The sequence below is a fragment of the Equus quagga genome, chromosome 5, assembly GCF_021613505.1.
Source record: "Equus quagga isolate Etosha38 chromosome 5, UCLA_HA_Equagga_1.0, whole genome shotgun sequence".
In the NCBI taxonomy this organism is placed as follows: Eukaryota; Metazoa; Chordata; class Mammalia; order Perissodactyla; family Equidae; genus Equus; species Equus quagga.
In genome coordinates, this window is record NC_060271.1 from 41415785 (window position 1) to 41441090 (window position 25306).

Genomic DNA, 25306 nt, shown 5'->3' on the forward strand with positions numbered 1-25306 from the left:
TCTAGTTGTGGCATGTGGGATACCGCCTCAGCATGGCCTAATGAGCGGTGCCATGTCGGCGCCCAGGATTGGAACCAGTGAAACCCTGGGCCTCTGAAGTGCAGCGTGCAAAGCGAACTTAACTACTCAGCCACAGGGCCGGCCCCCATCAAGGATATCTTTTAAGTTTCTGGTGTAAGCAACTGGGTGGAGTGGTGCCAGTCCCTAAAGTGGGGAACACGGGAGGAGAGGCAGATTTGGGGACCTATTAAGTGTGAGATGGTGTGAGCAGAGCTGGTGCAAGTTCTACTGAAACCGTGGAACACATTATGTTAGGGGTCTCTCTCCTCCCTCCCTTTCCTCTTCTCTCCCTCCAAATCTTGGTCTCCATTTCTCTCTAGTAACATTCCCACATTCTTTGAGAATTTTCCATGTGGTGGGTGGAGGAAGATGCTAACATTTTTTGAGGTCACATCCTTATAGCTCTTGCTTCAATAAGAAAGAGAGCTTCCCTCATTTCCAATTCAGAAAGTTTCAGGGAAGGATGCCTATTGGCACAGTTCAAGTCACATCCTATTTCTTAGCCAACAGTCAAGAGAATGCAGCACTTGGATTGATCCAGCTTGGGTCCCATGTCTCCCCTGTTCTTTTATTTTAGTGGAGGAGAAAAGGTAGAATACTGTAATTGGTGCCTGATCAGCACCTCTGAGGGGTAGAGGGTAGGGAGGAGGAGTGCCCCAAGTGGGAGAGATGGCGCCGGGCTGTCAGAGCTAACTGATGTTCCCTACCTCCTAAAGCTTTCCGTTTCATGCTAAGACGCTTCTGATGGGTGGAGCCTGAGTTAAGCCTGAAGTAATACTGCTGTCTAGAAATGCAGAATTTTCCAACTCTGAGCTGATAGGATAGTTGAGGGACTGAGTGTGCTGATGAACTTATTGTAATTTTGAGCTATAAAAACAATATATTTTTGAAAAAAGGAAAAGCATCCATTATTTCACACTGACACATTTTCATATAATGCATTCCTTTCCTACCTTCATCCTTAAGCATATATCTTTTTTTAAATATAATTTATACATTGTCTTGAATACCAAGCAACTTGTTCAATTTTTAATTCATTTGTTTAAACATAAATATTTACATAAAAATAATTCGAACGTGTAAATTTTTTGCATTAGTGTGCTCTGGGAAACTTGCAGGACCAGCTGGTACACTGTATTGGCAAATATTGGTTGAGCTCTTGCTGTGGGCATGGTAGTCTGGACATTAATGGGGATCCAGACATGATTAAGACCTATTTCTGGCCTTTAGGAGTTCATAATCTCCTGAATTTTGATGAAATTAAAATATTCCTCAATTGTAACATATACAGTTATTAAAGAATAATATGGACATTACAGAATATAAAAACAGTAAAGTAAAAAACAAATAGCTCCTATCCTTCTTGCATAGGGAAGGGCAAGAAATGTAGGGCGAGTGAAAGAGGATGGGACAGAAGAGGGGTGAAAAGACATTGCAGAAAATAGGGCAGGAGGGCTTCTAGGCTGTGGTTAGAGTCACACTATGTAACGGTTAAAATGTTGAAGATCAGACCACACTTAAAGATCCGCGTCTCTTTAAAAGGGAAGGTGAGTGTTCAAAGCAATTCGCAATTTGTCTGAAATAGGCTGTTTCTCCCTGTACTCTCTCCAGACCGAGCCTGATAGCAGATAGTCACATTTTCTATAGAAACATTTTAATCTTGGACCCTTTCTCCCCAGAAAAATCTCACTACCAATACGCACGATATTCTAAGTTTAACGGACCCACGGAGGCCCATCCCTGGGCCCCCTGGATCCCAGGTTAGACAGGCCCTCAATTCAAGAGCTGGCCTAACTGCTTCAAAGGTAGCAATGTTCCCAGCTCCACCATGCAGGAAGACCACGCCTCTAAATGTTTTGCAACCTTGTCCATTTCAGATTTTTTCAGAAGTCCTGGGTAAACTGGCCTCACCAAGGATTCCGCCCCGTCTGGCCGCTTCCGTCTTTAAACACAGACCCATGTGTGGGAGAGGCCATTATTTTTACGGGATCACTGTGCTCGTGGAGCAGCTAGGGACAGGCAGAGTCGCTTTACCGCAGCGCCAGCTCCATCCTTAACCCGGGCTCCGCCCTCAGGCCGCCTCCTCCTCCGAGCCCCCGCCCCTGGCCCCGCTCCACCCCTTCGCTCTGAGATCGGCTCGGCCACTGCCTGCAACCCTGTTCCACCCGCCCACCCTGTGGCCCCGCCCCCGACCAGTGGCCACGCCCCCTCCCGAAGTGCCCAATGAGCGACCCCGCACCATCCGCAGCACCCTCCAGGCAGCTGGCTGCCCCGCCCCGTGGGCCGATTTAACCAATGAGAGTCCCCGCGCGCCCCGGGCCCCGCCCCGCCCTCGAGCCCCGCCCCGGCGCCCTGCCCTCCACAGCCCCCCTACTCCGGGGCGTTGCCGTGGCCGCGCCTCCGCCGCCTGTGCGGAGCCAGATGCCGCCCCCTCCGCCGGTCCCTCCTTCGGCGGCCTGGCGCCTCCCTCCCTCCCCGCCGCGGTGACTCACGGAGCGGGAGGCGGAGGCTGAGGCGGCCGCTCCCGCTGCTGCTGCTGCTGCTGCTGCTGCTGCTGCTGCCGCCGCGGCTGCTCGGGCTGAGCGCGCCCCGGAACAGGCCGCCGCGCGCCGCGCACGGACCCGCAGCCCCGCCGGCCCGGCCGGGTCGGGCGGCCCAGGTAAGCGCCGAGGCCGGCCTGCGCCCGCAGAGCCCGGGCCCGCGCCGCACCGGGGCTCGGGGGAGCCGCCGGCCCTTTGTCTCCTGGGGAGGGGCCGCAGAGGGCGCCCCCGACCATGCTTGGACCACCGGCCGGTTCCCCGGCGGGGCGCCATGGTCTGAGCCGGGCCTCCTCGCCCCGCCTGGCCGCTGCTGCCTCCCGCTACTCGCCGTCCCTGGCCCCGTCGCAGACCACCCTCCAGCCGTCCTCACCTTCGCCCAGGAGTCGCGTCCACAGGTGTCCGGGCCACCCACTCTGTAGCTCACCCCACCACGTCGACGTGGTTGTCACCGTCTGTCAGCACTCCAGGTCCTGTGCCCTGTTGTTTTTTCCTTCAGCTGCGCCGACTCTGAGCATCCTGACCCTCTGTATAGTGCCCCTCCATATTTCCCCAAACTAAATGCTGCTATGGTCTGGCCACTGAGCCGCCCTCCCTCCCTCTAGTTTGATTGGACTGTCTTCTCCCCATTCCACCTGTCCCTGTGAGTGTCCTGGAAGGTACACATTGTAGGCACGTGTCTCACCTGTATGGCCGGCGTGTATACGTGAGCCTGCAAAATTAACTGCTCAGAGCCCAAAACCACACTTCTCACCTCCTTTTCATCACCTACACCCCAGCCACTTTACTTTTTCTTGAACCTGGTAACTGAGACACATAGGTCTGGACACTCAGCCTCTGTTAGGCCCCACATGCCTCCCTCCCACTTCTTATATGCAGAACTTGTCTGAGCAGTACCTGCTGTCAGGCTAGCCCCTGGGAAGGCCGAGGAGGCCTGTGTTGGCAGCAAATCAAGAGTTTTATGAATAATGAGATGTGTGGCTTGCAGCACCTCCTATCTGAGGATCTAAGTATGCTATAACTATTAATTATTTTGTCTTCTGTCACTCACAGAACTTAGGGAAGTGTGCCTGGCCGTCCACTGGGTAAATTGAGGCACAAGGTGTGTCGGTAAGGGACCTGGAGGCAAGTCAGAGTTTGTCCTGAGGTTCTGTCCTCAAGTGCCTTTGCTTTTAGCTCCCTGCTGCAACCACTGGGCTCTAGTTCCTGGCTTTAGCCCCTAAGTGATACTGATCTCACTTAAAGTGCCCAGAGATACCAAGTTTCCTCTGATTTAAAGCAGGACTTTGAATCATAAATAAAGGTGGCGGCTGTTAAATGTCAGTGTGTCATTCATGGTTTCCTGGTGGGGTTAGTGGCCCTTGTAAATACAAGTTGCCTGTATGGGACGGAGATTTATCTGTTCAATGAAGGGAGCTTACTATGTGGCAGGCACCATTCCATGCATCGGGGTTCAGTGGTGAAGACAGACATAGTCCCTGTCCTCCTGGAGCTGACGTGCTAAAGGGGAGGGAGTAAACAAATAAGCAAACAAAATAAGTTCAGTAGTGGTAAGTGTTATAAAGGTGGGAAGAACCAGTTTTGATTTATTCCAAGTGCAGTTAGAAGCCATTGGAGGATTTTAAGCCAAGAGGTGATAAGATCTGATTTATGTTTTAAAAGACCATTCTGGCTGCTGTATAGAGACTGGATTATAAGGAGCAAAGGTAGAAGCAGGGATACCAGTTGGTAGACAGACTGTTGCAGCTGCCAGGCAAGAGATGATGGTGGCTTGGGGTACCAAAGTGGTAGCAGTTCAAGTGAAGAGGTGGAATCACTCTGCTCCCCCTGAGGGAGGCTGAGAGCTGTAAAGCAAAACTTCGGGGAACACCGGCTGAGATTTGTATCTCTAGCACAGAATTTCTAGACCTGCCTATGCTCAGGCTTAGCTCGCAAACCTTGTTCAGTAAGCCGGGTGCTGTGCTAGTCTCTAGGATACAGACATGAAGAAGTGAATAGGGAGCAGTCTCCATGTTATGACAACGTGCTCACAGAAGGGTCACCCCCCTCCTTCATGGAAGAGGGTTCGTGGGTTTAAAAACCAGTTAGAAGTGGAGGAGGCAGAATACCCTGGGCTTCATTCCCACCTTGGCTGCGTGATTGCCCTGCCTCTGCTGGAAGATGTTGCCCAAAGAAATTGGGACTGTTCTCATGGTAGGTGGGAGCACAACTCAGTGGCCGTGAACTTGAACCATTAACCGGAATAAAACTTGATTGCCGTGCTGCTGCAAATCTGTGCTGTCAGAACATATCAGAGCTAGAGGATCTTGGGGGCTATGTGGGCCAGCCCCCCTTTTATGGTTGGGCACCTGTGGCCCCTAAAGGCTGAGTAACTCTTTTGAAATCCCATAGCAGTTTGTACATTTTCTTATGGCACCTGCCACAATCTACCTTTATTTCAGCTCCATGTGTATGTGCATGAATCTAAGCTTTCTGAGGCCAGAGTGTCCGTTGGATCGATTCATCTTTGCATCCCTCACAGCATCTAGATCAGTGTCCTGCGCAAAAAGTAAACTCATCAAATATTGGTTGACTTGCCTGGGTATCTCACAGCACCTAAAACTAGAACTCAGGAGTCCTGTCCCTGTCTTTTCATCAGCCCATGCTTCCTTGCAGATTCCTCATCCAGGGTGCAGCACAGTGGTAAACCTGGCAGTCTGTCTCCCTGAGCTCACAGAGCAGGGCAGCCCTTCCTTGATGGGTCTGCACTCTCTCCAGCCCTGCCTCCAGGGAACAGCTGCTGAGGGTGCTGACCGAGGAGTTATTCAACACTCAGCAAATATGAAGCGTAGCTCTTAATCAGAGCATGGACTTTGTACCGAGACTATTTGGGTTTGGATCTGAGTTCTGCCATTAGGAGCTGCGTGACCTTCAGCAAGTAACTTAACCTCTCCATGCCTCAGTTCTTGGGAGGATTAAATTAAGTAATACCTATCAGATGCTTAGAAGAGCACTGAGCACTTAGTACGTGCTTGGTTGAAGTAGTAGCTGTTATTTCATTGTTATTTATTTATCTGCTTCTTATTGCTCACCAGTGTTTAAGCTCTTTGAGGGCAGAGATTTTGTCTCTTTTTTTTTTGGTCTCATGTTATAGTCCAGTGCCTAAACTTTGTAGGCACACAATAAATATTTTGTTAAACTGAATGACTTATTAAGCACCTACTCCGTGCCAGGCACTGTTGTAGGTGCTGGGAATATAGCCAAGAACAAAATCGCCAAGATGCATGGTCTAATCAAGTTTATATTTTAGTGGGAGAGACAGACAGTAAACAAGTGAAGGAAATAACATAGGATGGTGAAGGAATACAGAGAATAAAATAGGGCAATGAGGTGGAGACTGACTGGGATGAGGGTTAGGGTGATAGCTTTGGCTAGCTCTGAGGAGGTAACTTCTGAAGGGAGACCTGGATGATGGGCGGGGAGGACAGCAGGAGCAAGAGCAATAAGCTCAGTGGGGCCGGGGTGAGGTGAGCAAACAGGTGGCAGGGGCTGGATCTGTGGCCACAGTGAGGAGTTTGGATTTTACTCTTCAACTCTAAACAGTGGGAAGTCACTGCACGGAGCTTTTCCTGGGGGTCCCTCCGAGGAGAAAGAGCAGGATGCTGGGAAGAGCGGTAAGTGGGCTCTCCTTGTCCTGGGAAGGCTTTTGGAGGCCAGCAGTGTTGACCTCTTCCCATTAGGTTCCTCATTTCTCTGTCCTGGGTACCCAGGAGACGTGGGAGCCATCAGCTAAATTAACGAAGGTCCAGGCGTGTGTGTCTGTGTGTCCTGTAGATTCCATTGAGCCTTCTTTTCCCCCTGAGTATGTCGGTAATCAGTAAATGTTTCTTGAATGAATAAGCGTTGCCAGCTCTTAGCATCTTGTCCTGTACAGTGGCATGTCCTATGTTCTCTGCTCCTCTCTGTGTGTATTAAATCTTGGCAGTGACTCTGAAGTAACCTTGGAGTTCTGCTGTTCTTCATATGTGCGTCAAGGACGCCCACACACATATATGTCACAGTGTCCTTGTTGGGAGTATGCCAGGATTGACTGGGCAGCTTCTCTCCCACTCCACCCTTACTTGTCTTCCACTCTCCTGCTGAGTTATTACCAAGCTCTCTATAGAGAGTCAGGCCACACCGTCACCTCTGAACACCTCCTGTGTGATCAGGAACACGGTGGCACCTAGAAAGCATTGGCTCTCTTTGGTCTGAGCTGAGCAGAGTTGGGAGGCTCAGCAGAGCACTCAGAGAAAGGGCATTTCAAACCCAGGGGTTCAGCTCTCCAGGAATCCAGAGCTGGCCTCTTCAGACTGGGTGCAGTTGGCTGGCTTCTCAAATCCTCACTTAGGCATCCCCTTGGCACTTAGTGGCCATGATGCCACTTGCTCAGCTAACTCGACAGGGCAAGACAAGTTAGTGGAAATCAAATAGAACTTTTGTGTTGCAAGTCACTTTCAAGGTCCTGGGGCATTTCGCTGGCGGAATCCAAGGTCCCTGTTAGTCATATGTCATCTGTAGCCTTGTAAAAACCAAACCCGAAGTGGATGCAACCCTTTTCTCATGTAATTGTGTTTTTTTTTTTTAATCATGAGAGTGATATGCGCTCATTTAGAAAACGAGAAAATGAATGATAATGGCATTTTACATATATCGTCTCATTTAATCCTCACCGTCGTTTCTGAGATATGTACCATTATTGCCATTTTACATGTTAAGAAGTTGAGGCCTGGAAAAGTTAAGTAACTTGTTTGAAATCAGGCATATCCAAAACAGTGTCAGGATTGAAACCCAGGCAGTATGGCTCCCAAGCACAGCTCTGAGCACCATATTAGGCACTGCTTCTCAGCAGAAACAATAGAGAAGAAAGGAATCTCCCTTAAGCCCAGTGTGGGCGATATTGTTAGGGTGGCCAAAGTCGGTTCACTGGCTGCTGCAGAGTTTGAATCCTACGCCCTTTCCCTGTCTCATCCCACCTTGGGCAGGCTAATTACCCTCCCTTTGCCTTACTTTCCCCAACTATAAATGGGGATAATGATACTTGTGCCATCATAGCTCCCGGGGGCATTATGATGTTAGAGCCAAAGTGCTTTTGAACTTCTTTTATGAAAGGGTGCTGAGCACCAACTGCTGTTATACTCGGTTGTTAAAGACCTATTATGCTCTGATCCTCCACGAGGCCTTGTTAAAAAGGGAAGACAACAGTCCACAGAGGGAGAGGTGTCCTTCAGTGGTGGGCATAGCTGGACCAAAACTTCGTTTTCCAGCTTTTGAAGTTTCTTGAGGAGCAAGGCTCATGGATGCCTCTCCGTTTTCCATGGCCGTGTTGTACTGTGTAAGCTTCTGTAAGCAGGTGTGTATACTGTGCATCATAGCATGAAGAGGACCTCTGATGGCAGGGCCTCAGAAGGGCCTTAAAGGGCTTGGTTTCTAATCCTGGCTGTAATGTCTTTTAAGTATAAGCCAGGAACACAGATACCAAGAAGTGATGGCTATTTTCCATTCATCCTTCCTTCCATGCCTCCTTCCTTCTAATGATTCATTGATTCAATTAATAAATATTTACTGAGCTTTTATAATGATCTGGGCCCCATGGTGGGCAGGGAATACTGTAGTGAGCAGGGTAAAAATAGTTCTTCCTTATAGTCTCGGCCAAGTGACTTATGATCTAGTTGGAGTCGTGTGAATAAAGAAAGAACGTGTTGCTGAGTGTTGTGAACTCTCAGGGAGAAGAGTCAGGATGTAACCGGGTGGGTGTAATTGTATTCAGTGTACCTGCCCTGGGTGGGCATTAAGCTGGAGGGCTGTGTTTGGCTTCCCAGAAGAGCACGGGAAGAGTTAATAGATTAGAGCCCTTCCGTGTCACACTTAACAAAAGCTGCACTTGGTGTGGGCATCTTTAGAAACAGTTAGCACCTTGGCAGCCATGGTTAGTAAGAACTTAGTAAGAGCTCTGTTTCCACAAAGCCTTAACCCTTTGTTACTTGGGTTCAATTCTGGGAAGAATGATCACGGTGGACTCTTTGCAAAATTTTTTCAAGTTATGCCACCAATCCCATGCCTTTCTGATGAAATGACTGCCACAGATTGTCTCTCCAGAATTCTCTCCCTGCCTGGCAGGTCTCTCTCTGCCAACTTTGGAAAGCAGACATATGGAGGCAGGTGGGCTGTGGGGCTAGCTGCTCGGTGCTCACCGGCATGCCTGCAGGGTTCCTGAAGGAACTGATGCCTGTGGACACCTGTGTCCTCGAGCCCCCATTTAGGATCAATATTTGCAGTGTGGGGTGGGAGAGGGTTCTTTCTTTGCCAAGTCTGCCCAGCACCTGCCTCTGGATCCCTTCAAAGAGCAAGGTCAGGGAGGCCCAGCAGTTCCTGTGAAAGCACGCAGTGTTCTTCCTCTCTCCCTCCAGCCAGGGCTGGGATGGAGAGGGCGAAGGGCTGGCAGAGGCGTCCGCCTGCACTCGGAGTGTGAGGAGGGTGCCAGGACAGCGTGGTGTCCTCCTGGGTGATGTTCCTTTCACTCAGCCCCTGACATGTCACTGTGTATAGCCTTCCTGGCTAATCAGCTGCCCCTTCAGTCTGGGAGCACAAGAATCACTCTGCATCTGATCAGGAGGAAATAGCTGGCTCTGCAAGAAGACCAGGTCACTCAGTGCCTCTGGGCTTCCTCAAGTGTGGTTGGAGCCCACAGTGACGCCAGTTCAGCTGGGAGAACGTGACCCACTTCCATATCCTCTCCCACGGGGAGAGCTGGGTGGGAGGCTTTTGGAGACCAGCTCCAATTAAGGTCTTTTCAGGCCTGAGTATCTCCTGAGTATCCAGCCCACATGTTTCCTGCTGCTGGAATCCTGTGGTCCGAGTCCCTGAACTGAATAACAACCCCGACACAGATGAAGTTACCGCCTTGTCATTCCGCAGTCCTGGATTCTGCAGGCGGGGCTTCCTGGAGGGATCAGGGTCCCTGTGGATTCAAACACCTCTCACAATGTGGGCTCCACCCTTGTTCTTCCTGCTAAGTCACCAGGCAAACCAGAGACCCAGTTTCCAAGGAGAAGGGTTAGCCTTGACCTCACTGCCAAGACCGAGGCCTCGCAGCCTCCTGCCCCAGGCAGCCTTGGCTTCCGACAGACCATCCTGAAGAATTCGTCCTCGAAGAATGGTTTTCTGCTGTAGGAATATAAGCTAAAACGTGATTTGGACTCTCTCAATTTCTCCTATTCTCTCTAGGTAGAGGACATTTGAATGATTTTCCATTTGTAATTTTATGTTTCTCTTGTGTAGGGGAAGAGGGGGATTAATTTAAATATGTGAAGCTGTGAGCACTGCCAAGATGATTTGGGGATTTTAAGCTGGTGGAGAGGTGGTTCTGAGTTCCTGAATGATCCAATCCTAGTTACAAAGGAGAGAGCAAAAGGTGGTGGGGAAACTGTCCAGGTCGGCTCTGGCTGGGCTGTGATCTCAGACCTGTTCCTGACAGGAGTGCTGTTCCTGACTGCTCCACACTTGGCTTCCCGACTGAGGCACGGGGTACCCTCCGCCCCCGTGTCCGTCTCCGCTGTTGGCACTGCCCCGTGGCCTCATGGGCACATGGCGTTCCTCCAGCTGATTGCTGGAGTTGCGGGAAGATGGGGTGCCGGCGATTTTTAGGAGGACATGGTGGGGCTTACAGGCATGCAGCCTGGCTGTGGGGGCTCCCTCCAGGGTCTGGCTCTGCCTTGCCGCACTGAGCAGCCTTCCGGAGCTCATGGTGGGACACAGTGGAGCAGAGTTGCCGGGAACAAGTGCAGAGTCCTTCCTCCCTCCTGGGGTGAAGCTGCCTCTGCCACCTGGGAGGCAGCATGTGCCCATCACCTCACACTTGCTCTAGGCGTTGGCTGCCGGCCCTCACTTCCCATCTCCTAGGAAGAGAAGGTTTCTTAGGCCTGTGAGCGACAATGGCGGAGTTTGAAGGCTTAACCTCAGACACTGCACTGGACTGGCTGGACCACCCAGAGAAAGATCTTTCTTTTATTCTCATCTTCTGACTCCATTCCACTTCCTTTGAACATATATTCTTCTTTTTCGGGGGGTAGGTAATTTATTCATAGTACAGAATTCAAAGGCTGTGGTGAAAACCAAGTCTTCCTCCCTCCCTGCATTCTCAGCCCCAAAAGAGACCACTGTTAGCCAACATCTTGTGCGCCTTTAACCAGAGACATTCTACACACGTACAGGTGCATGATGCACACATGTGACCACACGTGTGCCTGACATGCACTATTGTTTTTTCACATTGTAATACACAGTGTTCTGCACCTTACTTTTTTCACCTCACAATAAATACTGGAACTCATTCCATACCTCCATATCACCATCCTCGTTACTGGGCTAATACTTCTTGAGCACTTCCTGGGTGCTGGGTATTATTGAAACTGTTTCTGTTAAGTCATTTACTCCTCACAACAACCCTATGAACTAAGTACTGTTACTTCTGCTGAATTGCTAGAGCAATTTATCCTGTAGATAAATTTATCCTATAGAAACACTTCCACAAATGCACGGAAATATGTGTGGAAGAATATTCCTTGTTAAAGTAATAAAAGACAGAAAACTTAAATGCTCACCAATAGGAGACTGTCTACAGTTTGCAGATGAGTAAACTGAGGCACAGAGAGGTTAAATTACTTGTCTAAGGTCATTTAGAACTACCTCACTCATTTTAATGGTTCCATGGCGTTCTTTGAAAGATTTTACTTTTTATTTTTCCTTTTTCTCCAAAAGCCCCCCAGTACATAGTTGTGTATTTTAGTTGCAGGTCCTTCTAGTTGTGGCATGTGGGATGCCACCTCAGCATGGCTTGATGAGTGGTGCCATGTGCGTGCCCAGGATTCGAACTGGCGAAACCCTGGGCCACCGAAGCAGAGGGCGCAAACTTAACCACTCGGCCATGGGGCCGGCCCCCATGGCATTCTTTTAGTTGGTCATATTTTAACTTTTTTTAAACCAGTCCCCTATTGGTGAGCATTTAAGTTTTCTGTCTTTTATTACTTTAACAAAGAATATTCTTCTACATATATTTTTGTGCATTTGTGTAAGTGTATCTATAGGATAAATTCCTACAGGTGGAATCGCTGAAGCAATGGGTACATCTGTTTAAATTTTTAGTACTGCCAAATTGCCCTCTGTGGAGATAGTAGCATTTTATGTGCCCACTAAAATTGTGTGAGAAAACCTGTTTCCCCCATACCTTGGCAGAAGTCATCAAACTTTTTGATTATTGCTAATCTGATAGGTGAGAAGTGGTGTATTGTTATAATTTTAATGTGCATTTTCCTTATGAGGAAATAGAACATCATTTCATATCTTTAAGAGCCATTTATGAACAATCTATTATATTGTTTACCCATTTCTTTCTTGGGTTGGCAGTCTTTTTCTTATTGATCTACAGATTTTCTTTATATATTAGAGAAGTTTGTCCTATGGCTGTGATATATGTTACACATATTTCCACAACTTGTCATTGTTCTATTGATTATATTGTTTTTTCCTTGCAGAGAGTTTTGATTTTTATATAATCAGACTTTTAAATATTTTCTAACTTCTAGGTTTTGTTTCATATTATTTTCTTCTCCTACTGTTTTCCTGTGTTTTCTTCTGATATACTGACTCTCTATTTTATACATTGAAGACTTTGCTCCATAACCAAGGATTCAAACCTGGCATCACTGGAAATGGCGTGAACTGGCATTGTGTGCCTCCAGGGGGACGTTGACAATGTCAGTGTTTCTTGCCAAAATGTTTAACTCCTCTAATTCTAAGGAACAACTGGAAAATTCCAGATCGTGGCACATGCTAAGGACATTGGTCCTGGACTCTATAATTGTTGATGTCGTGGTAAACAAAGGAGAGCTGGTGAACCATTCTAGGCAAAGGAGGCAGAGGAGCACGGGAACCAAAGGCAGTTAAGATCCTCGATTGGATCCTGGGTTAAAAACCAGTAAAGGCCAAAGTGAGGGACGGAGGGTTGCGTAAATTTGGATATGGGCTATACCTCAGAGTACACTGCTGTGTCAACATTGACTTCCTCGGGTGAGAATAGTGTGGTGATTATGTAGGAGAATGGCCTCCGAGGAAACGTGGTGAGACATTTAGCAAAGGATCGTGATATCTGCAGCTTACTTTCAAATGGCTCAGGAAAAAAAGCAGCATTCAAACCCCCTTACACCCACAACATGGAGAAGCTGGAGACAAATGTGGCAAAATAGTACCAATTGTGACTCTAGGGGCCGGATATTGGGATGTTCCTTGTACTATTCTGTCAGGTTTTCTGAGGCTTTGAAATTTTTCAAAATAAAAAGGTGAGGAGAAAAAAACCTAACTTTGTTGCATCTGGAATTTATTTTGGTTGCGGTCCCCTTGGCTTTGCCTGGCCCTCCTGGGTTTTGTCCTGGATTTCTGGTTTCTTTCCCCTTCCGTTACAGCGTGCAGTCATCTGTTTCCCTTTCCCTTAGAAACTTATTTTTTTGGATGAGTTATTCCTTTTTGGACTTGGAAGTTTTTATGACCAAGTATCTTTCTGGCAGACTTCCATGACTTTTCTAGAAGCAGGTAAGAACTGGTGTGCATTGGAGCCTGTATTTTTGTTTAGTTTTGTTACGTGCTCCAAGTAAATATGCAAGGAAGTTTAGTTCTCTGAGATTTAAACAAAGTCTTAATGCTCAGCAGTATCATCAAACTAATATGTAGTGTAATTAACCTCCCTCTCAGAGAACCTGGATATAAGCTTTTTCCTCTCAGCTGAGAGTTTTTGCGAGAGGTCAGTCTGCTTGCATTCTGTGGCTGTGGGCTTGTAAAAGACTTCTGGGTTTCATTTTATGAAATGTGACAGTCTTGGGTGAATAGCTGGCCTGTAAAATCAGGAGTCTTTTTGCCAGGGGAGTGCTAACGGGCCAGTTTTGCCAGGAGCTTCTGCTCCCTTTCCGTGGCTTGGTGACTAATGGTTTCGTGGCTTTGGGAATGGGAGATGTCGTTACAAACGATGATGGGGATTTGGCTCCTGAACTGGATTATCTGGGTGTGCCTAGTCTGGGTGTTTATGCCTACACCCATTGGGAATGGGGACAGTTTCTTTCTTAGAGCCCTCACATGGGCTCCTGTGGCCTCCACTCCATTTCTATCCCCTCTTCTGGGCTTTTCCAGGTGGCCCCGGCCCTGAGCAAACTCTCTGGGTGACTGTGGGTAGATTCCTGCTGTCTTAGGTTCTGTGTTTCCCTGTTTCCTCAGAGTGTGTATATTTTCTCTGATCATCCCTCACCTTACCTCCAGCCACCACGGTCCTTGCCTTCAGGGTGGACAAGTTCTGTGACCCATCAGGAGTTCTTGTCTTCGTGCTGATTCACCCAGCGAGTTAATAGAATAAACGCATGTAGATTCTGGAGTTGTCTTTGTTTAACATATTTTTGATTTTGATTATCAGTTTGTTAAACATTGAGGAAGGAAGGAAACCGAATCTTCAGCAGCCTCTTAGGGGGAGATTTCTTCCTTCACTGGATTATTTTTTGTTCAGAGGTAGCTGGAGAGAAAGGAGAGGGGAGGGCACCGCCTGTGTCATAGGGCAGAAGCAGTTATCCAAAGAAAGAAAGAATGTGGCTTATGTGATGTGTCCTGTGATGAATCTTTGCAGTTTGTAGCAGTGGTATGGATGTGTTTTCAAGGTAAACAAACATACCTATATTTTTTGCAAATTAGCACATACCTGTATGCCAAAAGCCTATAGGAAAGAGGAGGCAGTAACCCTAAAACTTCTTCAGAGTTTAGAGGAAGGCCCTGCCTGGTGGCATAGTGGTTAAGTTTGCACTCTCTGCTTCGGTGGCCCAGGGTTTGCAGGTTCAGATCCCGGGCGCAGACCTACACACCGTTCATGAAGCCATGCTGTGGAGGTGTCCCACACATACAAAATAGAGAGAGATTGGCACAGATGTTAGCTCAGGGACAATCTCCCTCAAGTGAAAAAAAAAAGGAAGATTGGCAACGGGTGTTAGCTCAGGGCCAATCTTCCTCACACACAAAAAAAGAGAGAGTCTAGAGAAAGAAGTTTCACCAAGGAGCCCACGCCCAGAGCCTCTCAGCTAGATCCTGAGGATAGACATCCCCAGAGCTGGGCAATGAGGAGGGGACTGGCTCTGGAGGCCAAGAGGCTGCCAGCCTGCCACCTGTAGGGGTACAACTGAGGGACTGAGCCCTCACCCTGCAGGTGACCCACTTGGTTTAACGACTTAATTCTCTAACAGGAAGCTGTAGGCCTTCCTGGTCCTAGGATTCTGAAGGGATGCAGTGAACCCTGTTCAGAACACTTATTTATTCAAACCAGTTATAGGAGACTCTGATGAGGAAGGGATGGAGGGAGAGTGGGGCAAAGGGAGAAGAGCTGGAGAGGGAGGTGATTCTTGAGCAGGCCAACCTCTGCTGGGCACTGGGAGGGCTGGGCCGGGCCCTGCTTGGGCCTGCCTCTGAGAGCAAGGCTTGTCCCTGCAAGAGTGAGGGTGGCATGAACATATCCATATGGCTCTGAGTGAAGGGACCTTGTGCAGCTCCTGAAAAATAAATAACACTGTGTCAGTTTTCCCCCTTTCTCTTTAAAAACAACTTTTAAATTTCCCAATTTAATTAAAATTTTAAATGGTGACCCTGCAAGAGTTGACATAGCTGTGGCAGTGGGGTTGATGGAGCTTCCATGGGTTGAAATTTCCATTCTGGCCTCCTTCTCTGGAGGTGACCCAAGGTCTGTGGAACCTCCTGGCCAGGCTCCTTCCCTGGGATTATTAGGCTTGGAACTGGTCCTTCCAGCCTGAAGTTGACTTCAGTTCTGTTCCTAAGAAAACTGACTAGCAATGCAAGTTGAGTTTTCCATTGGTGGGGGTAGGGGCGTCGTCAGCCTGCTGGAGGCATCTCAGATGTTGATCTAAGTCACAGGAGAGAAGAAGGGTCCTTCTGCCACCAGCTTGCTCAGGTGGGCTCTTGACAGTGCCGGGTGCTCAGGTGAAGGTCGTCCAGCCTGGGAGACCAGGAGTCGGGGGGTGCTTGCACCCACTTGACAGCTGAGAGTTCCAGCCTTTACATCCACTTATAAATAGTCAAGGGCTCTGGAGTCTGCATCACCCACACCCCTGCAACCTGCCAGAGGCCGAAGGTCACGAGTTAGACTGAATCAGAGGAAGATCCGGAGCGGGATTCTGTAGGGGCTGGTTCCTGATTTCAGGTCTCAGGCTCTGGCTTGGCTGGGTTTCAGGGTTCCAGCTGTTCTCTGGGAAGGAAAAATAATCTCTTTTTTAAATTAGGTCAAAAGATGCCTTTCTTTCCTTCTGTCCTTGTTCCCCTACCCGGTGGAGATAAAACCACCACCTGCATGTCCCGTGGTCAGAACTACAGAGCTGACAACAGCCCAGGATGGGGAGTGTCCCCATGCAGCCGGGGAAACTTCCTCCGGCTCCACGTTCCCTTCCTGTTTGCATTGTTCCTGAACCGCAAGAGGCTGGCAGAGCAGGCCTGCCAGGTACTCTTTCTTAGCTGTGAAAAGGTGGGTTTCACCCCTTTTGGGACTTGAAGAGACAGCGAGATCTGGGTAACCAATCAGGCCAAAATCACAGGATAAGTTTTTTTAACCAGAAGTTCTAAATAGATGCCTTATACCAATCCAGTTACATCAACATTATATAATGTATACATTCAGACTCCTTCCATTCCTTGTCTTAGATTCCCTGAGGGGAGGACATTCTGGGGCTGGGGGCTTCCTTCGTGGTTCCCAAATGAATCTAACACAGGCTCCTCAAACCTGTTCATTCACTTAACCCTTTATGGAGCACCAGATGTGACAGGCAGCGCTGCTTTATCCATCCAGATTCTTCAGCACAGAGCCTATGACCTACGAGCTTTTTGAGGGTCCACAAAAATATTGGCGTCGTGAAAAAACTATATCACCTCTCTCTATGCTTATGAGTTCTATGAGAATTCTACTTAATGAGAGATGTGGGTCCATTTTAATATGTCTCTGAGAATAAGGCTTCCTGGGGCCTATGAGGGCCCTACAGCCACCCTGGGGCCTGCCCTCTGAGAGCTTCCAGTTTGGAGGTGGAAACATCACACAGACACCCAGGTGCAGTGTCAGGGCAGTGCTGTGAGTGGGGGACATTTGGGCGGGTGTGCAAACACAGGCTTCAAGAGAGAAGGTAACAATAGAACAGTGAACAGTAAGGAGAGAAGGGAATTCTAGGCTGAAGGAACAGCAGATGCAAAGGCCCAGAGGTGTTGAAGGAGCCTGGTGCAACTGGTAACTCTGAGGCGACCCTCACCCTCGGTGCTATGGACATGGGAGCCAGACGACTCCTTGTTGTGGAGTCTGTTCTGTGTATCATAGGATGTTTAGCAACACCCCTGGCCCCAGTAGCATCCTCCCAGTTATGACAATCCAAAATGTCTCCAGACATTGCGAGATGCCACCAACTGAGAACCACCACTGTGCAGGGAATGCGGTGGACAGCTGATCTGACCACCTGCCCCTGCACGGATCTCAGTGGAGGGAGCCCTTTCTTCTTGCTTCCTATCCAGTGTGCAGGTCCTGAGGGAGCTGGCTCTGGGCACGTCTGTGCCTGTCCTGGAGCCCTTTGGTTTCTGTGACATGCCTGCAGGTGCCATGTGCAAGAGTGCCCTGCGGGGCTTGCTCTGAGGGGGAGTCACACCACAGAAAGGAGGATGCACCCCCGAGGCCCTCCTGGTGCTTCCAGGCGCCCCCTTCCCAGCCTCACTGCAGTTTTCTGTGTTGATGCCTGTCCTTTGGTCATCAGGACAGCTGGGCAGAGCAGCCACACTCTGGTTGTTGGGCTGTTTTGAATCAGGTCAGGTGGGTTTGATTTTAATGCTGCGAGAACCTTCACTGAAGGGCCTTCATCCGAGTGGTTCATACCTGGAACAAAATGTGCTGCACTGCTTTGAAGGGGCATGTGGCAGCTCTGAGGTAGGGGGTGTTCAGAGGGTAATTGTTGAGAGTTCCAGGATCACTCCTGTGCCAGCAGACCTGTGGCCAGAGAGGAGGAGGGCCTGTCTGTATTCTGGCTTCATAGCTGCTCCTCGCTCAAAGAGGGCCGGCGCTGGCTGATGTGGGGCAATCAGGATGGGTTACAGACAATTCCACACGTGTCGGGGGGCCTTTGGAGAGCACCTGCAGGCCTCTCTCCATCCCCATTTCCCAGTGACTTTTTAATGTTTTCTCAACTTTTAAATTTTATTTCAAATCTACAGAAGAGTAATAGTACAGTGAACACCACTAAGCCTTCACCTCGATTCACCAATGTTAACATTTTGCTGTATTTGCTCATGCATTCTCTCTCTCTGTGCATGCGCATGCACACACATACACACGTAGACACACACACACTTTTTTTCCTGAACCATTTGAGAGTAAGTTGCAAGCATTGAGACATTTCACCCTCAAATACTTCAGCCTGTATCTTTTAAGAACCAGGATGTTTTCCGACATAACCATGACATAATCATCACAATCAACACATACAACACGGATGGGATACTGTTATCTCCCTATTAGATTCTCTCTAATTGCCCAGTAATGGCCTGACTCCTTCCCCTCTCTCCTCCCCGGATCCCATCAAGGACCATTCACTGTATTTAGTTGTTACGCTGCCTTATCTTACTTTCTGATTGACAGTAGTTTGGGTCTCTAGCTTTCTTTTTTCCTATAAAGAGGATTTTCATTTTAATTTTAGTTAAAATGTCTAATGCTTCTATCAGCTTCTGAGCCAGAAGGAGCTAATAGGATGGAGAGAAAGCACGACTTCAAATCCAGGCTATGTCACTTATTAGCTCCGTGGCCTTGAGCAGGTTACTTACCTTCTCTGAGCCTCAGTTGTCTCACCATAAAGTGGAAATAATTCCTACTTTGCAGGCTTATTGTGAGGATTCAAATGAGACAATATGCTGACCATGACTGATGTTGTCCCTGGCCCTTAGAAAATGCTCTAGCAACAACAACAATTATCCTTGTTGTTCTGCAATGTCACCTGGCTTCACAGAGCAGGAAGGAGCTTTGAATCAGGTTTGAATTTGGGTTGGTGACCTCAGGACAAATTCCTTATCCCAGGCTCATCCCCTAAGAATGGCGCCCGTCTTGCAAACTCCCTGGCTCGCACAGCCGTCACTAGACCTGTCTTGCTCCTGCTGGTGGATCGTGGTTCAAGAATGCCGAGCCTGGCTCTGGACTGAGAGGCGGGATTTATTAATGAAGGTGGTTGCTCATGAGGCCCTAGCGTCTAGGAGGTTGCAGTTTACTTACTGAGAGTGGAGCTTGTGGAAATTCTCCCTGGTGCTCCAGTTCTGATGTTGCTGGAGGACGTGAGGTGCTGCCCAGTGTGGGACCGCAGATCAGGCCTCAGGCCTCCCTGCCTCTGCCTGGCTCTGAGCGCACTTTTATCCATTTACTTGTATATTGGAGAGCAGTATAGCATCGGGGTAAGAGCCCGGACAATCTGGGTTCAAATCCTGCCCCAGTACAGAGTAGGATGGACTAGCTGGCTGAGCACCTTACCTCTCTGTGTTTCCATGTCCTCATTTGTAAAACCTTTTAGGGATGTTTGCTGTGAAGACTGAATGATTCATATACGTGAATGGTTACAAATAGCACCTGGCCAATAGTAAGCCAGACTATGTGTCAGCTGTTTCTTTAAAGCAGCGTTAATCGGGTGACTTTGCCCCCCAGGGGACACATGGCAACATCTGGAGACATTCTTGGCTGTCACAACCAAGGGGGAGGTGCTACTGGCATCTACTGGGTAGAGCCCAGGGATGCTGCTAAACATCCTACAGTGCAGGACAGCCCACACCGCAAAGGATCATCCGGTCCAAGATGTCAATAGTGTCAAGGTTGAGAAACCCTGCTTTAAAGCATCCCCGATGTTTTGGGGCCGCATGTGGAACAGGAAGTGAGGTCTTGTTCTCCCCGCCGCATAGCTCTTCACCCCTTATCATTCCTTTGAGCCAGTTTGGGGCTGATAGGTGAACTGGGAGGGAAGAAGGAAGAAAAGGAAGGTAGGGTATTTTAAACCTGAGAATTCTTTCTTTCTTTTTTTTTTTTTTTTGAGGAAGATTAGCCCTGAACTGACATCTGCCACCAATCCTCCTCTTTTTGCTGAGGAAGACTGGCCCTGAGCTAACATCCATACCCATCTTCCTCTACTTTATATGTGGATGCCTACCCCAGCATGGCTTGCCAAGCGGTGCCATGTCCACACCCAGGATCCAAACGGGCGAACTCCGGGCAGCCGAAGCAGAACATGCGAACTTAACCACTGCACCACCAGGCTGGCCCAAACCTGAGAATTCTTAATTGTTTAATTTTACTCCCACCTCTCATCCTGGAGCAAAAGTATAATTTACTTACATTGTCTATCACCTGCTGATCTTATCATTAGTAAGAGTAACTAATATCTACTGAGTGCTTGCTGTGTGCCAGGCGCTATGCCTAGTGCTTTCTTGATGTGTTATATCAGTTAATCTTCACAGCCAGCACTTGAGGCAGGTGCCATTGTCACCCCCATTCTACAGGTAAGGAAACTGAGGCTTAGAGATGGGAAAGGCTCTATGCTGTCTGAAATTCAGCTCCTCGTCTTTCTCAAACTGCTCGCTTGTGTCTCCCCCGTCTTGGTTGATAGGAACACCCACTTTCAGTTGCTCAGCCCCAAAACCTGGGACTCACCATCATGCGCCCCTTCTCTCACACCCCACACCATGCCTGCTGGCCCTCCTGGTGTCCTGCCCACTCTGCATCCCACTGCCACTGCCTCCCTTTTGCCCGGATTCCTACCACAGCCTCCTTACTGGTCCCCCCACTTCCACTCTCGCCCCTCAATCTCTTCTCTGTTTCTGAGTCAGGGTGGCCCTGCTAAAACCCAAGTCAGACCAAGCCATGCCTCTGATCGCAGCGTCACAGTGGCTACCCTTCCTGACAGGCCAAAGCGGCGTTCTCACTGGTGGTCCATTCCCCTGCTCCCCCTCCTCCCTCGCTGCTTCCTTCCTGCCCCATCCGGGACCTTTCTTGCTGTTCCTCCAACAAGCGCCCCACACTCCTGGACTCCAGGGCCTCGGTTCAGCTCTGCTCCAGGCTTCCCATGGCTCACTCCTCACCTCTTCATGTCTTTGCTCAGGAAGGCCCACCTGACCACCTCACACTCCTGTTCCCCCTCACTCGGCTTGGTTTCTTATCATAGCACCTATCACCTCTTCCATATCACACTGTGTACCCATTGATTAATTTTTGTTTATTTTATTTTGTCTGTTCTCCCCTCTCACGAGAATGTGCATAGGGATTTTTGACTGTTTCTTCAGTAATGTATCCCCATACATAATAGGTGCTCAATAAATTTGTTGATTGAATGAATGAATGTGTTCCCCGAGGCTACACGGCTGATAAGTGGCATTGCCAGGATGCCAGTTGTTCACCTTCACTCATGTTGCTCCTTATTCCCAAAGTGCACCCCCCACACCCCATCCCAATGCACAGTGGCTCCCAAAAGTGCCCTATAGTTCCCAGATCTGGTCGGTCACCACGTTTTGACTCTGCCTCCAGAACACTTAGCACATATTCACGGTGGTACCGACTGTCTGAAGGATGAATCCACTCTGCTTTCCAGCCCTTGCGGGCTTCTCCATGGCCTGTGGAGTCCCATCGAGCTGTTCAGCGTGTCCTCGGGGCCTTCATCAACAGACCGGGGAGCTCAAGCCAGGCCTCCCCACACCCCTTCCTGCAGCCACAGTGGCAGTCCAGGCTCTCACACTGCTCCCATCCTGCAGTTCCACCTGCCGAAGTGTCCCACACCCTCCCATCCTCACCATCCCTTCTCCGTCGCTCCTGACAAAAGCCCGGCTCTCACCTGGTCCTGAGGAGACCTCCCCTCCAGCTCTGCCCCAGTCTCTTCTCCGCACTAAAGCCACAGTGATCTTGTAAAGCTCAGACTCTCCGTGACTCCCCAGCGTTGAACACCTGCCCTCACCTCTCTTAGAGACGCACCTGGCCCTGCGCTGGCTCGCCTTGAGCCCGTTCACCTTGTTCCCAAGGCCTCAGCCACACCTCCTTCTCCAGTTTTTCCAAAGACCCAATCTCTTCCTGCTTTAGGACCTTTACACAAGTGTGCCCCTGAGCAAAGAAGTGGTCCCGCCCAGCGTTTCCTCATCCTTCAGGTAACAGCTCAGAAGTCTCTTCCTGGGGATGCCTTCCCCCAGGGCTTGGTCAGACTTCCTGCTCTGTGTGTCTCAGGGCACCTTGCATTTACCCTTGGAGTCATTTATCAGCGTGTCTGAGGATGCATTTACCTGGATGTGACCTGATTAGCATCTCTGTTCCCTGCTGAGTGGAGCCCTTTGTCACAAGCACACCGTGGCTGTTTGGCTCACTTGTGTATCCTCAAGGCCCAGCACAGGTCCTGGCATATAATAGATGCTCAGTAGTTGTTTGTTCAGAGAATGTCTGTTCCCTGTGCCTGCAGTGCCCTTCCGCTTCTCTGCCAGCAAACTCCTGTCATCCTTTAAGACAAATGCTTCCTCTTACTCTGCCGCTTCTTACACCGGCTCAAGGCCCTGGGTCTTTTTCCTCCTGCCTCTGAGCTACACAGGGGGAGGTGCTGGGCATGGTACATTACATGTGGTTGGCATTCTGGAAGTGTTTGTGTCTTAACCTGACAGATCATTGTCACGTATTGCTGTGTTGTTTTCCATTTGCCTTGTATAGTGTGGTTTCCTCAGCCATTTGCTCACCTCCTGAAAGGCAGGCTCAGTGTCATAGCCCTGCTTTTGTATCTCCCACTCCTAAGCCTGACATGGGGCTGTGTACAGCTAGAAAGGTTCTAGTATATCCTTCTTAAGTCCATGCAGTGTCTGCTTAAGGTTATGGGGCCCTTGGCACTTTGAGAGGCACCTTGAGACCTCCTTTTTCTCATTCCAGACTGCCTACGTAATTTGGGGGGTCCAGCGCAGGGCCCTTATTCGAAAATTATTAAGAGTTTCAGGGGCCGTCCCCATGGCAGAGTGGTTAAGTGCGCACATTCCACTTCAACAGCCCAGGGCTCACTGGTTTGGAGCCCGGGTGCAGATATGGCACTGCTTGGCAAGCCATGCTGTGGTAGGCATCCCACATATAAAGTGGAGGAAGATGGGCACGGATGTTAGCTCAGGGCCAGTCTTCCTCAGCAAAAACAGGAGGATTGGCAGCAGATGTTAGCTCAGGGCTAATCTTCCTCAAAAAAAAAAAAAAAAAAGAATTTCAGGGGCCTCCCTGTGGCCGAGTAGTTAAGTGCACGTGCTCCACTTTGGCAACCTAGGGTTTCGCCGGTTCGGATCCTGGGCGCAGACATGGCACCACTCGTGAGGCCATGCTGGGGCAGCGTCCCATGTAGCACAACCAGAGGAACTCACAGTTGGAGTATGCAGCTGTGTACTGGGGGACTTTGGGGAGAAGAAGAAAGGGGAAAAAAAAGATTGGCAACAGATGTTAGCTCAGGTGCCAATCTTAAAAAAAGAAAAATTTTTTTTTAATTTCAAGATGGCAACAGCAGAGCATTAAACCGTGAATGGAGCCCTTCTCAGCTCCCAGGCCTCACGCTCCTGAAGCCAGCCCTGGTCTTGTATCCACCAAGGGAAATATGGCAGATCGTGATTTCCTTTTTACAGATGGTGAAATGAAGGGCCCAGAAGGGCAGTGACCAACCTCAGGTTGTACGGCCAATGCGCAACAGAGCAGAACCAAGAACAGAATCCAGCTCCTGAAGCATGCTTACCCCCAGGGACTTTGAGCCTCAGTTTCCTCCTCTGAAAATTGGTGACATTGACCTGATCATAAATGGCAAGTAGCACAGTTGGCCATGAGTCCCTGGGGCCCATCGGAAACACCACAGCATCGCTTTGAAGTCTTCTCTTACGGTCATGAATACAAAGTTCCTCTCTGCTTCTTGGAAGGATCCGAGCCCTGTAGACAGTAGGAGGCTAATTGGCTGTTGTGGTAGTTGAAGAAATTAAAGCCCCTCAGAAGTGGGAGAACGTTGTCTCTTTTCATCTCTTTTTGAAGGAATGTGAGGACTTGGTGGAAAGTTCCCCCAGGGTTCCTTGGCATTTTGGTGCTTTGATATGTAGAGGAATAAAAGAGCAATTAATTGCTATAAATGTCTGTTCCTGTAGGGGTAGTCTGAGGGTGGAGGGGGTGGCAGTGGTGGGTGACGGCTCTTCCATCCCAGGGCCATCCGCTGGTGGAAGGGGTACACACAAAGAGACCCAGAGGTTGGAGTGGGGCCGTAGGGCCACCTGTCGGAAAGGCTTTTGGAATCTCAGTTTCCCTGTAAAACACATTTTCCTCAGCCCCTGGGGTGAGCAAGCAGCTTTCTTTGTAGAAATCACTGAAGACAGAGGGGTTTCCAAGCTCCCCTTGGTCCTGCACCTCCCTCAGAACAGGTTTCTCAAGGTATTCTCCTCAGACCTCTGTCCTCACCGCAGGGCTGAGAGCTAGGCATCCACCTTTAAACCAGGTGTCCCAAGGTCTGTGCACAGCAGTGGACAAGATGGCCAGGCTGCCTGGGTGGGTGGGGCCCCCGCCTACTTCTCTCTGTGCCTCCCAGCCGTCTGCTATCATACTCCTGCCAGGTTAACGTGCAGAGGACCTGAGCCGTGAGGTTGCATGTGAGAGGCAAAAGAAAGGAAGACAGTGTTCTCTGATTCCTGGAAGAGTGTGTTTGGGGCAAGCAGACATGTGGCCAGGCTAGCAGGTTGTAAATTATCGGTATCTGTTTTGTGTGTGTGTATGTTAATGTTTACATACACAACCACAGCTGTTCACCTAGCACACAACAAACACAATGCGCGTCTCAGCACAGAGGAAGTGGACACCCCGGTACCTGTGCCTGTCTCGTCAGGCCCTGTTTGGTGGGTGGGACGCCTTCTTATGCAGGTGCAGGACTTGCCCATCAGCTGTCCCAGAGTGATTCACTCCGGTCCTCAACGTCTCTGAGCACAGCTTTCAGTTGGATTTGGTGACTAACCCAAGGGGTGGAGGAGAGCGTGTGCTTGACCTGCTTTGGCCGGAAATGACAGGCGAGCATAGCTGAGTCAGCACCTCGTCCCAGAGGTGTTGGTGCGAGTTCCCTGGGCTGGCCAGACACACAGGTATTTCTGGACTGCGGCAGACCGATTGCCATGAGCTTCCCGCCAGCAGTCCTGTATCTGTCAGCATGGGGCGTGTGCTCCAGGTTCCACTCTGGCAGCCTTTGGGCCCCTCCTGGCTCCTCCCATGACCCGTGTCTGTGTTTCCACAGGGCCGCACCTTCCTATTTCTCCCTGACCACAGCCCGTCTGTCACAGTTGAGCACCTGTTTGCCTGAAGTTAATTTCCAGAAGCAGGTAAGGGCCCCTGGGGAAGGACTTCTGGTAATGTGGCCATAGAACACTGTTGGGAAGGGGGCCTTGGGGACAGGCTCCAGGGCCGACTGTGAAGTTAGCTCATCTCATTTCCTTTCTCCAGCATCCCGAATAGTGCTCATTTCTTCAGCCGTGTGGGTTCCTACAGCGAATTTTGTGGTACTACTGATTTCTTTTAGTCTGTTAAGATGTGTGCAGTCTCTGAATTAGTATTTTATATAAGTTCTATGAATCGTACAATCGACATTGTG

At 49.5% G+C, this 25306-nt stretch overlaps 2 protein-coding genes across 3 annotated transcripts in view; one reads left to right on the forward strand and one right to left on the reverse strand.

The window, feature by feature from the left end:
• Positions 1 to 3448, reverse strand: part of NMNAT1 (nicotinamide nucleotide adenylyltransferase 1) — a 53169-nt gene extending 49721 nt beyond the window's left edge. The window contains exon 1 of the mRNA XM_046661027.1: positions 2971 to 3448. The gene's annotated coding sequence lies outside the window, so the exon portion shown is untranslated. The remainder of the gene's footprint in view (positions 1 to 2970) is intronic.
• Positions 2549 to 25306, forward strand: part of CTNNBIP1 (catenin beta interacting protein 1) — a 48761-nt gene continuing 26003 nt past the window's right edge. Inside the window, exons 1-2 of one of the 2 annotated variants that reach the window (XM_046661033.1) lie at positions 2656 to 2719; positions 24953 to 25037. The gene's annotated coding sequence lies outside the window, so the exon portion shown is untranslated. Of the gene's footprint in view, positions 2720 to 24952; positions 25038 to 25306 lie in introns of both variants that reach the window. The other variant, XM_046661031.1, reaches the window with a different exon arrangement.